A 12,139-nucleotide genomic window follows, 5' to 3' on the forward strand; every position below is an offset into this window, starting at 1 on the left:
GTTAGGCATAGGATTCAGCACCGAGCGAACACAGGGATGGGGGCATTCCTGCCAGCTTAGGGTGTGACCCTTAGTAGCAATCCCTGAGTTATAGAACTATATAGCCAGCACAGGTTAATATGTTTTCCTGCCAGTCTAGGGTTGACATATATATTTACATCTCATGAGTCTTCCTGCCAGATTAGGGTTGACCCACCCATTGTTAATAGCCCGCAGTACGGTGTTAACACCCTTCCATCTGGGGTTTCAGGTTGGACCCCAATTAGTCTCTATTGGGGCATGTCGGTTAGATGAAAGCTCCTATAGTTTCAGTTTCAGTACTCAGCTCAAAATTCAGTTCAGCCTTGCTTGACCATAGCATATGGTTTACCAGATATTTAACTATCAGATTTCATATATCAGTATACAGACTACTTCAGTACTTGTTTTATGTGTGGTAATGCATCTTCAGTCTTTAAAGTTTTCATGCATTTTTACTTAGTATCTCATACTATGCATTTAGTTAGTTATTACTCACGAACGTGCACCCGTGCATATCATCCTAACCCTCTTTAGCATACCAGTACATTCAAACATACTGATCGTATACTCATTTTCTTGTGCTATGATGTCTTATATCATAGGTTCAGATGCTCGGATTCTCGATCATCCTTGGACTTTCCAGTGCAATAGTAGCAATAGATGTGGTAAGTCCTCTTCCTTTGAAGATGAGTTATCTTACATTCAGTTATGTTAGTAGTTCAGATATTCAGTCAGCCGAAGTTAGTTGGGGGCCTATCCTATCTACTCCATCGTTAGACAGTTTAGAGGCTTTCAAACTAGTACAGACAGTGGGTCAGTTTTCAGTTTTGATTATCAGACGTTTTATCAATATTGCCAGTTTGTTTTCAAATGTTTTAAACCATTATTTTGTATTGTTTTCAGTTGATGACACATTATGGAACTTCAGTTGAAATTTCTAATACATTGTTTATTAATTTTATTTAGTGCTCACAGCTGGTACCAACTCATGGTTAGCTTGTGGTCTCAAGGAACCGTAAGCACCTAGTGGCATCCAGGGTGTAATCCCGGGGTGTTACAATCATACTAAGCATGATTCCAACACTTAAACCACATCCCAAAACTAGCATCATACTGTATACATGCTTCAAATTAGTTCAATCTAGGAAGGAGACAATAGGGTTCAAAAATGATATTAACCATTTCAACTTACGGGTCAAAACCTTCATCTAATCCCCAAACTTCAATGTTCATGTCATGACACAAACCAGGGCCTAGACATGACGGATATCTCATGTCTATCGACGATTAGAGACCACCCCATTAGCCTAGCCAAACAAAACATTACACACCTAGCAACGGTTGAAATTCAAACATATAACAAGATAAAAAGGTAATAGACTCAAAGACATCTAAGAGTGTCTACATCAATACCCAATCCAAAGTAATATCCACAAAGCCTCTACCAATCAGAAAATAATCTAAGTTAGGACATTCTCCCGACCCTGACAATGACAGTGATAATATTAATGTGAACTTTTTAATTCTAGTGTATGAAAAGAAACTGATAGAATGATCAAGTCTTCTAGATAATGAAAGCTCACCACTTCACCGCAAATAACCAATGAATCGAGCCGATCCACCTAAAACTGCACAAGAAAAGTAAGTATTTCCAGTGCCAGGATGGTTAGTGGGTTAAGCAATAGCACGTAACTCAGGGATAGAGGATAAAATAATGCCAAGTCAAATCCAATTAAAAATCATGTGAACATCATCATATACATACATAAATAATATGTCAGGATAGGAAACAAGGCTTTGCATGAAGTAAAACATTATCCTGGACTATGTAGCTCAACCATCATAACAGGCACCTACGAGCTACACGGGTTTAACTCCCCCTGCTGAAAGGGCCCCAATGCGTGTTAGCCGCATGAATAGGAGGTATCAAGGCATACCAGGGAATACCCCAACCCTACATTAATCCATGATACACATATATCAATAGTGTGAACCATGCACACAGTCATCAAGACTAGCCCTCACATCGACAAATATGAGTTTCTAGTACAAGTCATCCGAGACCCACACCTTCAAGGCTTATCTACATAACCTCTTTTAATCCCAATTTAAATCAAGTTTCACATAACCCATTTATTAATCAAAGAATCAATCGTTAAGGCACACCATGTGTATCTCATATCCTTACACTTGTAAATTTATCTCTATGCCATAACAATCATATTAAACTGGGGGTATGCCTAGACCCCCTTAGTTCATTAAATCAAAACATAGACAACAAGGCTTCGAAATCCATGTTCATTGTTTAGCCAATTATGCAATGCAATAGTATATGTGAGTAAGTCAAACCGTATCACAAAATCCATAATTCAGGCCATTTACACAAGTAGGTTGAGGGAATACAATTATTTAAAACCAATTATAAGTTCACATTAATTTAGGGATTACCTCAACCTCCTATTCTAATTCCCACATCCATGCACCCCACTAGTTCACAACATCAATTTCAAGCATGAATAAATCATAAAAACCATGAGAAAATAATTCAAAGGTCAATCATTCCAAAACCCTCAACCCATGTCAAAACTTACATTTAAATCCATACAATTAAACCACTTAAACCACATGCTATTCATAAAATAAGATTTGAGGAAGAGTAACATACCTGAAAGTATCACAATTATGAAGAGTAACATGCCTAAAAGTATCAACTCCTTGGAAACCCTAAGTATCTTGAACTTAGAGATTTGAGAAGTTATTTTGATTTGTTTTGGAGTGATAAAAATACCCTAAAGGTGTTTTATGTTGTGTGTCACGATTGGGAAAGAGAGGAAATGTCCAAAGTGCTCGTAATTAAAATTTGTAAAATTGTCGCCAGTGACTATAGGTCACTATGCGACTCGTAAGGACACAATCTGACTCAGCACCATGAGTCGTAGTCAAGACAGTAACTTAACGATCCTTCTCTAGTGGCCCTATGATTAACACCATATGACTCGTCAGGTGACCCTATAATTTACACCATATGACTTTTCAGGTGACCCTACGACTCGTAGGGTCCAATTCATAGTCAAGACAGAAATATTTGGGGCGCACACTGGTTTGACTATGGATGGGATAATACAACTCGTTTAAAGTCTTTATGACTCATTAGGAGCCACTCGTAATCAGGATAGTAACTTAGGCTACCTTTACTGAAAACCCTATGATTGGGATCCGATGATCCGCAATGACACGTTACAACTCGTAAAGAGAGTCGTAGTCTAGGCAGTGAGTTTGAAACTCATAAATTTTTCAGGGACCAAAATCTAGGTTGTTTAATTCACCCCTCCTTAGGATGACGAATGATGGGACAAGGATTTTATTAGCACAATTTAGCACAGAGTACATCCACTTTTACCTTTAACAAAGACAAAAAACAAAGATATAAAGGAAATCACAATTTTCTTTAACAAAGCCAAAAATCAAAGATGTTAAAGAATACACATACCTCAAGCATGATTATCCAAAGCGGGAAACAAGAAAGGGTATTTGGACTTCATGTCCTCTTCGGCTTCCCAAGTAGCTTCTTCACACTTTTGGTTCCTCCATAGGACCTTTATCGAAGCCACATCCTTAGTTTGGAAATGACGGACCTGCCTATCCAAATTTCCACTGGAACTTCCTCATAAGACAAGGAATTAGAAACACCAACACTCTCTAAAGACACTACCAAGGAAGGATCACCCCCACACTTCTTCAACATTGACACATGAAAGACCGGATGAATGAAACCTAAACTCATAAGCCACATTACCCACTCGTCTCAAAATATAATATGGACCAACATAACGGGGACTAAGCTTTTCCTTCTTTCCAAACCACATCATTCCCTTCATTAAAGACACCTTCAAGAATATTAAATCATCCACATCAAACTCCAAGTTCCTTTGCCTTATATTCTTATAGGACTTTTGGATACTTTAGGTGGCCTTAAGCCTATCCCAAATCACCTTTACCTTCTCTATAGCTTGGTGACCAAGTCGGGACCAAATAACTTATTCTCACTAACCTCAAACCACCCAATAGAAGAACTACACATCCTACCATACATGGCCACAAATGGAGCCATCTAGATGCTAGAATGATAGCTATTGTTGGATAAAAACTCTATGAGAGAGAAATGGTCAACCCAACTACCATAAAAATAAATCACACAAGACCTTAGCATATCCTCCAAATTCTGTATGGTCCTCTCCGCTTGTCCATCTACTGGGGGTGGAAAGCGGTGCTAAGGTTCACCTTAGTTCCCAAATATTTCTGAAAGAATTGTCAAAAGTGAGATGAGAACTGAGTACTTCAATCAGATATGATGGAAAATGGAGCACCATGAAACTTCCGAATCTCATGATTAAAGAGATTAGTATAATCCTCCACCCAATAATTAGTCTTCACTAGCAAGAAATGAGTGAACTTAGTCATCCTATCCATGATGACCAAAATAGAATAAAATTATTGGCGAGACCGTGGAAAACTAGTAACAAACTCCATATTAATCACTTCCCTTTTCCATAAGGTAAACTCAATCTCTTGAGATAAACCACCAGGCCTCAAATGCTCAACCTTCACTTATTGACACACTATGCACTTAGACACAAACTCGGCTACATCCCTCTTCATGTTATTCCACCAATAGATCTCCTTCAAGTTATGGTATATATTCGTCGAACCAGGATAAATAGTGTACCTTGACTCAAGCACTTCAGCCAAAGTTCTCTTTCATATCCTATCAACGGGAAAACATGATCTACCTTGATACCTTAAGATACCATCACCACTAATATACAAAAGATATCACCTTATGGTGATCCACATCATTCGTGATCTACATCAAACTAGGGTCCATGACTTGTTTCTCCTTCACCTCAGCACTAAGAGGTGACTTCACCACCTCTTGCATAATCACACCACCATCCTTAAAGTTTGAGAGATGAACTCTAAGATTAGCCAACCGATGAATATGTTTCACCAAATCTTGTTTCTCCTTATCCACATGAGATAAGCTTTCCATAGATAACCTACTCGAGAATCAGCAACCACATTAGCTTTACCTGGATGATAATGAAGACTCATGTCATAGTCCTTAAGCAACTCAGGCCATCTCCTCTACTTGAGATTCAAATCCTTCTGAGTGAACACATACTGCAAACTCTTATGGTCTGAGAAGATGTCCAAATGAACTCTATACAAATAATGACACCAAATCTTCAAAGCAAATACCACAACCAACAACTCTAAATTATGAGTTCGGTAGTTCTTCTCATACACCTTTAACTGCCTAGAAAAAATATGCAACCACCTTGCCATGTTGTATCAACACACAACCCAATTCCACACGGGACACATCACAATAAATAAAAAAGCCATCAGTACCCTCTGGTAGGATCAAAATAGGAGCAGAAATCAGCTATTCTTCATCTTCTCAAAGCTACCCTCACAGGCATCAGACCATAAGAACTTCACCTTTTTCTGAGTCAGTCTATTCAGCCGAGTAGCAATAGAAGAAAAACTCTATACAAACCACCTATAATACCCAGCTAAATACAAGAAGCTCTGTATCGGTTGAAGTCATAGGTCTAGGCTATTTCTTAACCACCACAACTTTTTTTTAGACCCACTATGATCCTTTCATCAAAAATAACATGACACAGAAAAGTAATAATATTCAATCAGAACTCACACTTCAAGAACTTAGCATGCAAGAGCTGATCTTTTAAGGTTCGCAACACAATATGGATGTGATCAACATGATCTACCTCACTCTTGGAATATACCAAACTATCATCAATAAATACAATTATGAATAAATCCAAGAAGTAATGGAATACCTGATTCATAGAATCCATAAATGTCATGGGGAAATTAGTCAATTTGAAATATATGACCAAGGACTCATAATAGCCATATTGAGTACGAAAAATAGTCTTATGGATATCCACCTCCCTAATATTTGATTGATGGTAACCCGACCAAAGTTCAATCTTAGAAAAGTACTTATCTCCCTGAAGTTGGTCAAACAAATCATTAATCCCGAAAGAGGGTACCTATTCTTCACTGTCACCTTATTCAATTGGCGCTAATTAATACACATCCAAAGGGACCTATCCTTTTTATGCATGAATAGAACAGGAGCACCCCATGATAAAAACACTTATCAAGAAGATCTTTCAACAGCTCTTTGAGTTTTTTCAACTCAATTGGAGCCATTTTATAGGGAGGGATAGAGCAGGAGAAACATCAATAAGATCATCAGGAAGCACCTCAAGAAACTCACAGACCATGGAGATAGATTACAAAGAAGGACTCTCCAAGTTAGGATCTTAACCTAGACCAAGTGATAGAGACACCCCTTGGAAATGAACTTCCAGTCTATAAGATACGAAATGAACCTTCCCTTAGGCACCAAGGAACTACCTTCCCACTGAATTATCGATTCTTTTGGGAATTGGAAACTGACCCTTTGGGTCCTATAGTCAAGAGACGCATAACACAAATTGAGATAACCATCCCCAAACTAACATCAAAATCTAACTTGTCTAACTCCATTAGATCCATTAACTTCTCCTTACCACGGATAAATATCATTAATAATGCTCACTTATACCATTTTAAGTGGTAGAGTACGGTCGTTGTCAATATCCCAACTCATATTGAGGTCAAATCCATAAAGAGTGAAATGAAAACTTCAAATCCTATGGGTGCTTTAATTACTAAAAGGGTACCCAAGGTATAAACAAAATGTAACACATAAAATAAAGTGGTTGGGGGGGTGAAGTTGGAATTTTATCAGTCTTGAGTCGTACAACAAGCTACAAGAACATTTTCTACTTAGAATTTGATTGTAAGAAAGATCTCGGGATTATGTCTACCTATAGGCAAAGTGTGTGTGGGATCATAATAGTTTAACATAAAATCTAGTCGGTGAGTACGAGCTAGGCTAGGATAAAATCTAGTCGGTGAGTACGAGCTAGGCTAGGATGAAAGTCTTTGAAGTTAGTTTGTCAACCAAACCTCAAAGATTTCACCCGTTGGCTCTTTCGAGCACCTAACTAGTGTATCATTAATAGTCACCTAAAACCTCAACTGAGCATCCCTATTTCTAAGATGATGCCCATGACATGGATCACTCTCCATTTACACTTATTTCTAAGATTTTAAAAGGAAGTAAACAACATGCTTAATTGTCCACAATTGTCTTGTCCCCTTATAGCCCTTTTTCAAGGATGCTATGGGTTCCCAAAGGTTTACCCTCATCCCTATTTCAAGGATGATGAAGGTTTTCAAGAGTTTGAGGTTTTTAACCATCAAACCCATTTAGACATTTGGGGTTTTCACCCAAAAAATTCCAACTATTAAGCTCGAGCAATGGTGGAATCCATAATCAACAACTAAAAGTCATGTAAGCCCATCAATACCCACAACAAAAATAACACTTTAGTTCAACATAATACCAAAACTAGAGAAATTAGCTACTCATGAAGTGAAATAGAAGAAATATACCAAATAATTCATTCATGGCAACCATATTCAATTCATACTTCTAGTTCACCAATTTTCTCTTGAAATTCTAAATACACAAAGAGAAGATGTTTTTTCCACAAAATCTAACAAGTTTTTCCAAATTTTTTCTCACTCTTCAATAATGTCTATGAAATTTTTTTTGGGTCTTATATGGAAATTTGAATCAGCTATGCCATTTGACTGAAGTGCCCTTACTCATTAATCCCACTAGGTAGTGATCACCGAGAATGTGACCGCGTTCGTAGCTATGTGATCGCAAGCTTTGCTACGATCACAGTCAGATCTATGTAATTGCGATACGTTGACCTGCTTGACTGGCCCCTATTATTGTAACTAAGGCTATGTTTGCTCCAGGTCTTCAAATGCACTTTTTTCCTTCTTTTAAGCTCTTTTAGTTCCAATCCACATTTTTCCCTCTCATCATCTTTATGCCTGCAAAAATGTAGCTATTAGTGCATTCAATCACAATTATGTCTCAATTATTCATTCAAAAACATGGTGATGTGAATGAATATGGAGTTCAATTTAGTGGTAAATTAACCACTCATCAACCACATAACCCTTATAGACTCTTCTAGACATAATAGAGTTACCAACTGGAGTAGACATAGAAAAATAAAGAATACACTTGGGACCAAGCCAAAATAAATAGACACATAAGGGGTCACATAAGAAAGGGTAGACCCAGGATCAAACAGACAATATATATCATGAGAGAAAAGTTTTAGCGTACTAATAACAATATTAGGAGACGCTTCATAATCATGACGGGTAGCAAGAGCATACAGATGGTTTCAACTAGTGTCATAGCCAGAAGTAGCACCCATTGATGCAGGAGCTGAAGAAACAACAATTAGGACCTTAATAGACCCAGTAGCAACATCGCCTGACAGACTGTTCCTTTGAAAGTACCCAAGCTAGCCACATCCAAAACACTTATTCCTCTCCTCATCACAAAAGCCATAGTGCAGCTATCCGTAAATCTATAAGAAGGATGTGATAAAGATAATTGCTCCGCACTATCCTGAGATTGGACACCTTATACCATAAACCTATTGTTGTCCTAAAAGTGGGGATCAGCGGATGACTTAGGATATAGAGCACTAGCCCTAGAATAAGAAAAAAAATTTCCCCATTTCTTCTTAAACCACTGCCTGCCATATTTACCACTATTCTGCTAGCCTTTACTCTGCTCAGAATATCAAGATCTCTTACTTTGCCTCTTTCCTATTTTAGCTTATTTCTTCTTTTTATCCTCAACCTGCTGCATATACACCACAAGTCTTGAGGTGTCCATGTCATTATTCAGCAAGGCGGCCTTGTACTCCAACACCGTGTCTCAAGTAAGCTCAAAGCAAACTTCTTCATCTTAGATTTCATGCTAGACACTAGTACAGGAGCATAATGGGACAACTGATGAAACTTCAAGGCATACTCCTTCAATACCATCTTGTCTTACTTTAAATTCACTAACTCCTCAGCCTTTGCCTCCCTCAACTCTTAAGGAAAGAAGCGATCAATAAAAGTACCAGAGAAATTATCCCATTATTCCAACTCCACATCATAACCCCTAGACTGGTCCTACTCCTCATACTACTGATATGCCACATTCTTCAGCTGGTATGCAGTGTATTCCATACCTTCAAAGTCAAAAGCATGCATCATATAAAAAATCTTCTCTATATCATCTATAAACCCTTGAGGATTCTTCTTAAACTTAGAACCATTAAAGGTCAGAGAATTCAATCTCATAAGTTGGCCAACCCTAGCGGCCTTGGAAGAACTAACAATAGTACCAATAAGACCCAACTAACATAACTGAGATATCACCAATTGGGTTAACAGATGAATAGAATGACAAAACTCAACATTAGTAATATCTCTTAGAGAACTAAGTAGGAATGTCATCCACGGGAGAAGGATCAGTGAGGACTAGTGTAACTTCACTAGGGCAATCAAAAGTCGCGACCCTAGACCGATTCTAAACCCCATGAGTAGAATAATCCCTATCCATATTATCCTCAAGCGGGATAAAGGAGTTTCCACGAGCATTAGATTTTCTGGGATACATGATTTTAAAAGAAAGCAAATTGGAATTAGAGGAGATTCCAACACCCTAGACTCTGTATCCTCAACATAGATCACAAGAAAGGAAAATATTCTCAAATGCCTCCTAGACTTTCCCTTATAAGTGTGGCATGCTGAACAGCTATAAAAAGAGACTACTTGGTATGGAATCCAATGACACAAAACCTAGACTCTGATACCAACTTTGTCATGACCCAAACCAGAGTCTGGCCATGACGGGTATCTCAAGTCTACTGAGGATCAAAGACCACCCCCTTAATCAAGCTAAACCAAACATTACACACCTAGAAGTGGATGAAATTCAAACATATAACAAATAAAAAGGTAATAAACTCAAAGACATCTAAGAGTGTCTACATTAATACCCAATCCAAAGTAATATCCACAAAACCTCTAGTAATCCGATAATAATCTAAGTCAGGACATTCCCCCAACCTTAACAATGACCATGGAAATGATAATTTAATGTGAACTCTTTAATTCTAGTTTATGAAAGGAAACTGATAGAATAATCAAGTTTTCTAGATAATAGAAGCTCACCACTTCACCGCAAATAACCTAGAAATTAAGCCGATCCACCTAACACTGCGCATGAAAAATAAAAGTATTTCCAGTGCCAATATCACATAGATAAAACTTTCAAAGATGGTTAGTGGGTTAAGCACTAGCACATAGCTCAGATATAGAGGATAAAATAATGCTAAGTCAAATCCAATTCAAAATCATGTAAAGATCATCATCTATATACACAAATAATATGTCAGGATAGGGAACAAGGCTTTGCACGATGTAAAACATTATCCTAAACTATGTAACTCAACTGCCAAAATAGGCACCTACGGGCTATATGGGTTCATCTCCCACTACTAAAAGGGCCCCAGCGCGTGTTAGCCACATGAATAGGAGGTATCAAGGGATACTAGGGAATACCCCAACTCCCCATCAATCTAAGCTACACAAATATCAATAGTGTGAACCATGCATATAGTCATTAAGACCATCCCTCACGTCGATAAATATGAGTTTCTAGTACAAGTCATTCGAGACCCACACCTTCACGGCTTGGCTACATAACCTCTTTTAAGCCCAATTTAAATTAAGTTTCATATAACCCATTTATTAATCAAAGAATCAATCCTTAAGGCACACCATGTGTATCTCATATCCTTACACTTGCAGTACAGGGTGTGACCTTTAGTATCACTTCCTTGGTTCTAGAACTATATTGCCAGCGTAGGTTAGAGATATCAACCTGATAGTTTAGGGTTGATAAAGTGTTTACCTACCAGTTGAGGGTAACACTTATCTTACTAGAGCACCTGTCAATGGAGGTTATCTCATTAGTCCTTCAGGATATTAGTTTAGTGGATCCACATAGCCATTGCTAGTACCCATGGCACGATACTGAAACTCTTCCAACTAGGGTTAAAGGTTGGACCCTACTTAGCTAAGATTTGGGAATATCGATTAGATGATACCTTTCACAGTCTCAGTTCTGTATTCAGTATGTATTTACTTCAAGTATTGCTTGACCATAGTATACAGTTCATCAGTTATATAGTTACCAGATTTTAGTATTTTGGTTTACAGACTATTTTAGTATTATGTTATATGCTTGGTCATACATTCTCAGATTTTATAGGTTTTATATATTTGTGCATCAGTTATCTCATGTTATTCAATCAGCCACTATGTTATGTATATAAACCTATGCATTTCAGCCTAACCTTATCTCATATACTAATACATTCAAAGTACTGATTGTATGCTTTTCTTTATGCTATAATGTAGTATATCATAGGTTTGGATACTCAATTTTTTGACATTTCTTAGGCAGTTTAGCTTATCAGCAATAGCAGTTTTGGTGAGTCCTCGTATGTCGAGGACCTATTTTGCTATTTTAGTATTTTCATATTTTATTTTAGCTAGCTCAGTTTGGAGTTAGTTGGGGACTATCACATCAACTCTTTCCACTCAGTTTAGAGGCTTTCAGACATGTAGTCAATTATCTAGATGTTCAGCTTGTTTTATTAGATGTTTCAGACATATTTTGATATGTAATTTAGTATGTTTTACATTTTCTTATCAGTATTTAAACCTTATGGCATTGACAGCTTACTTCCACACATGTGTATTTTGTTACTTTTTCATTGTTTACAGTAGGTACCAGCCCATGGGTTAGCTTGTGGTCACTTATGACCATAAGTACCATTGCCAAGACTAGGGGTAGCCTCTGGTCGTGACAAAACTTGGTATCAGAGCCTAAGGTTTTACAGCGTCCTAGGGATTCTAAAAGCCCTATTCAGTAGAGTCTTATACATGGGTGTGAAGTACGCCATACTTATTGACAAGAGGCTACAAGATATTTTAAGAAAAGTTTTCCTTATTTTAGTATTCATTTCATGCGAGTGAGCATGAGCTATATATAAACTCTCTTTCTAATCCATCTTTTATTCCATTACAAAAAAAT

The sequence above is a fragment of the Capsicum annuum genome, chromosome 7 (assembly GCF_002878395.1).
Source record: "Capsicum annuum cultivar UCD-10X-F1 chromosome 7, UCD10Xv1.1, whole genome shotgun sequence".
Taxonomy (NCBI): Eukaryota; Viridiplantae; Streptophyta; class Magnoliopsida; order Solanales; family Solanaceae; genus Capsicum; species Capsicum annuum.